Genomic DNA, 5,400 nt, shown 5'->3' on the forward strand with positions numbered 1-5,400 from the left:
TCTTTTATTTGTAATGATATCCTTCATATACTTAGCATACAGATTTACTTTAAGCATATCAGTTAAGCGCATACGCAAGAAGATAGGTCTAATCATTTCAGCAAAGCGCTCAAAATCCTCATCATCCTTTGTCTTGGATGGTTTAGGAGGAAAGGGCATGGGTTTCTGAACCCATGGTTCTCTTTCTCTACCGTGCTTCCTAGCAACAAAATCTCTCTTATCATAACGTTGATTCTTTGATTGTGGGTTATCAAGATCAATAGCAGGTTCAATCTCTACTTCATTATTTTTGCTAGGTTGAGCATCAACATGAACATTACCATCAACATTATCACTAGGTTCATGTTCATCACCTGATTGTGTTTCAGCATCAGAAATAGAAATATCATTGGGATTCTCAGGTGTGTCTATAATAGGTTCAGTAGAAGCATGCAAAGTTCTATCATCTTTCTTTTTCTTCTTTTTAGAAGAACTAGGTGCCTCTAAATTATTTCTCTGAGAATCCTGCTCGATTCTCTTCGGGTGGCCTTCAGGATACAAAGGTTCCCGAGTCATTCTACCAGTTCTAGTAGTCACTCTGACAGCAAAGTCATATTTATTATTTAATTCATCGAGTAAATCACTTTGAGCTTTAAGTACTTGCTCAGCTTGAGTGGTAACCATAGAAGCATATTTGCTAATGAGTTTAAGTTCACCTTTAACTCTAGCCATATAATCACTCAAGCGTCCTATCTCGAAAGCATTATTCTTTAATTCTCTACCAATATAAGCATTAAAACTTCCTTGTCTAGCCATAAAGTCATCAAATTCATCTAAGCATGGGCTATGAAATTTAGTAGAGGGAATTTCAACTTTATCATATCTATAGAGAGAATTTACCTTTACTACCTGTGTCGGTTTATGAAGACAATGTGTTTCTTCGACAGGCGGTATATTAAGACCATGTATTTCTTCAATAGGAGGTAAATTCTTAACATCTTCAGCTTTAATACCTTTTTCTTTCATTGATTTCTTTGCCTCTTGCATATCTTCAGGACTGAGAAATAGAACACCTCTCTTCTTAGGAGTGGGTTTAGGAATAGGCTCAGGAGTTGGCTCAATTGGTTCAGGAATTGCCTCAGGAATTGGCTCAGGAAGAGTCCAATTATTTTCATTAGTCAACATATTATTCAATAGTAATTCAGCTTCGTCGATTGTTCTTTCTCTGAAAACACAACCAATACAACTATCCACGTAGTCCTTGGAAGCATCGGTTAGTCCATTATAAAATATATCAAGTATTTCATTTTTCTTAAGAGGATGATCAGGCAAAGCATTAAGTAACCGGAGAAGCCTCCCCCAAGCTTGTGGGAGACTCTCTTCTTTGATTTGCACAAAATTATATATTTCCCGCAAGGCAGCTTGTTTCTTATGAGCAGGGAAATATTTAGCAGAGAAGTAATAAATCATATCTTGGGGACTACGCACACAACCAGGATCAAGAGAATTAAACCAAGTCTTAGCATCACCCTTTAATGAGAACGGAAATATCTTAAGGATATAATAATAGAGAGACTTCTCATCATTGGTAAACAGGGTGGCTATATCATTTAACGTGGTAAGATGTGCCACAACAGTTTCAGATTCAAGGCCATAAAAAGGATCAGATTCAACCAAAGTAATTATTTCAGGATCAATAGAGAATTCATAATCCTTATCAGTAACACAGATAGGTGAAGTAGCAAAAGCAGGGTCAGGTTTCATTCTAGCATTAAGATATTGCTGCTTCCATTTAGCTAATAACTTTTTAAGATCATATCTATCTTTGCAAGCAAAGATAGCTCTAGCAGCTTCCTCCTCCATAACATAACCCTTAGGAACAATAGGTAATTCATAATCAGGGGGAGAACTTTCATCATCACTATCATCAATAATAGCATCTTCAATAATTTCATTCTATCTAACCCTAGCAAGTTGTTCATCAAGAAATTCACCTAATGGCAAAGTAGTATCACACGCAGAAGTAGTTTCATCATAAGTATCATGCATAGAAGAAGTGGCATCATCAATAACATGCAATATATCAGAATTCATAGCAGTAGCAGGTTTAGGTGTCGCAAGCTTACTCATAACAGAAGGAGAATCTAATGCAGAGCTAGATGGCAGTTCCTTACCCCCCTCGTAGTTGAGGGCAAAATCTTAGTTCTTTCGTCTTTCTAGTTCCTCATAGTGATCAACAGATTTAAATCCCAAGTGACTCATAGAATAAAGCTATGCTCCCCGGCAACGGTGCCAGAAATTAGTCTTGATAACCCACAAGTTTAGGGGATTGCAACAGCTTTCGAGGGTAGAGTATTCAACCCAAATTTATTGATTCGACACAAGGGGAGCCAAAGAATATTCTTAAGTATTAGCAGTTGAGTTGTTAATTCAACCACACCTGGATAACTTAGTATCTGCATCAAAGTATTTAGTAGCAAAGTGGTATGATAGTAATGGTAACAGTGGCAAAAGTAAAGATAATAGTTTTGAGGTAGTTGTAACAGTAGCAACGGAAAAGTAAATAAGCGAAACACAAGATGTGAAAAGCTCGTAGGCATTGGATGAGTGATGGATAATTATGTCGGATGCGATTCCTCATGTAATAGCTATAACATAGGGCGACACAGAACTAGCTCCAGTTCATCAATGTAATGTAGGCATGTATTCCGAATATAGTCATACGTGCTTATGGAAAAGAACTTGCATGACATCTTTTGTCCTACCCTCCCGTGGCAGCGGGGTCCTAGCAGAAACTAAGGGATATTAAGGCCTCCTTTTAATAGAGAACCGGAACAAAGCATTAGCACATAGTGAATACATGAACTCCTCAAACTATGGTCATCACCGAGAAGTATCCCGATTATTGTCACTTCGGGGTTGTCGGATCATAACACATAATAGGTGACTATAGACTTGCAAGATAGGATCAAGAACACACATATATTCATGAAAACATAATAGGTTCAGATCTGAAATCATGGCACTCGGGCCCTAGTGACAAGCATTAAGCATAGCAAAGTCATAGCAACATCAATCTCAGAACATAGTGGATACTAGGGATCAAACCCTAACAAAACTAACTTGATTACATGGTAAATCTCATCCAACCCATCACCGTCCAGCAAGCCTACGATGAAATTACTCATGCATAGCGGTGAGCATCATGAAATTGGTGATGGAGGATGGTTTATGATGACGACGGCGATGAATCCCCCTCTCCGGAGCCCCGAACGGACTCCAGATCAGCCCTCCCGAGAGAGATTAGGGCTTGGCGGCGGCTTCGTATCATAAAACGCGATGAAACTTTCTCTCTGATTTTTTTCTCCGTGAAACGGAATATATGGAGTTGGAGTTGAGGTCAGTGGAGCGTCAAGGGGCCCACGAGACAGGGGTGCGCGCCCAGGGGGGGAGGGCGCGCCCCCCACCCTCATGGACAGGGTGTGGGCCCCCTGGTCTTGATTCTTTCGCCAGTATTTTTTATATTTTCCAAAACTTATCTTCGTGGATTTTTAGGTCATTTCGAGAACTTTTGTTTTCTACACATAAAACAACATCATGGCAGTTCTGCTGAAAACAACGTCAATTCGGGTTAGTTTCATTCAAATCATGCAAGTTAGAGTCCAAAACAAGGGCAAAAGTGTTTGGAAAAGTAGATACGTTGGAGACGTATCAAAGATCACAGTGAAGATGAGACCATGTTCTCCTATTTCCATCAACATTCATGTGCCAACTTTCAGTCTGTAACACTTGAGATAGTTTATCCAAGTTCGGCCATAAAAAAAGCAGCGATCTTCTTGGTTCATGAAACCAACTCGGAACTTATATCCATGGCTTGTCTTCATTGTGACCATTAAACTGGTGTATTCAATTATGGCAAGGCCGACCATCTTGAGTACATGTGTTCTGGCAGAGCAAGGAATGCATTGCAGGAAAAATAATATGAGAACACAATGTATTCACTATCCAAATCTAGAAATAATTTCCTCCTTCATGTCAATGTTTACCATGGTACTAGTACCTTTTATCCAAATATAGCAATCCTAATTTCCAAATTAGTCGACAACATGTTAAAAAAAACCCACCCTCCCGGATAGGAAAGAGGATTCTAGGAAAATATTATGCGTGTTTTAAAATCCTGTGTTAGGATGAGAAGGAACACGTGTGGCGTCTCGCCGAGGGTGCAGAAACCTATAGGGTCCTCGCACTTTGGCACTGCAAATGAAACATACTAGATTCAGTAGGAAGAAAAATGCATCAACGGCGGCAGCTACCATCCTAGGATTACCCGCGACCAAGGGACTTGGATTTATCGGGGATGGATGAAGAATTTGTACCTGGTTCTCCATGAGAAAACCCTATGCAATCGCCGAGAGGGTTTTTTCTCTCAACAAGCAGACGAGGGAGAAGGGGATTCAAGCCCGGTGAAATATTGCTACTTCGTCCGTCTAGCTTACGCTAAAGCTGGAAAGGTGGGGGGTTTTGTGATTTGACAACTCATTGGGCATTACCGCGGCGCTACGACCGGGGTGAGTCTACCGTGCAGTTGTGCACTCTAATTTGGTGCATGGCATGTGGACCCCGTTGCCGTATGCCCCACATATCAGCGAAAGGAAGTAGAAAGGCAGGAGTAACTAGTTACACATCATTATATTTTTGATAGAGAGATACCCCCTATGTAAATAAATATAAAAATCTTTTATATCACAACTTTATACATAAGAAAAATCAAGGGCAATATATATAACATAATATGGGGGTTCAGCTGAGAATATAATACTCAGACTGGCTCACGGTTCTAGACTTTGGGCCACAGGCCGGTGGGACTACAAGTTTGGAGGCCCATGTGTTCTAACTCAGTGCATTTCATATTGCAAGCGATCGGTGCGACGCTGGTTTTAGATGTTGTCGCAAGGTGAATACAGAAAATTAAATAAAGCACGAAAGCTGTTAGAATGAAATCGAACAACAGTTCCTAACCAACGATCAGATTTGCAATTCTTTCACGATATCCTACGTGATAAATAATACTGTTGTACTACTTATACACACATGACACTTGTTTCACCATGGCATATTATTACATGTAGTTTGGCATTTGCGTGCTGCCACTGAAGAATTTCAAAGTTGATTTGGACCAGCTCTTCTTGCCGAGAAAGTTTGATTTTGACATCATCCCCTAACACAAGATTTAATTTAGTTTTGAACCTTGACCATTGATAACCGACAAGTACAGGGTATCAATCGTAGTCCTTTCGATAAGTAAGAGTGTCGAACCCAACGAGGAGCAGAAGGAAATGACAAGCGGTTTTCAGCAAGGTAGTGTCTGCAAGAACTGAAATTATAAGTAACGAGTAGTTTGATAGCAAGATAATTTGTAAC

This window comes from Triticum aestivum, chromosome 6B (assembly GCF_018294505.1).
Source record: "Triticum aestivum cultivar Chinese Spring chromosome 6B, IWGSC CS RefSeq v2.1, whole genome shotgun sequence".
NCBI lineage: Eukaryota > Viridiplantae > Streptophyta > Magnoliopsida > Poales > Poaceae > Triticum > Triticum aestivum.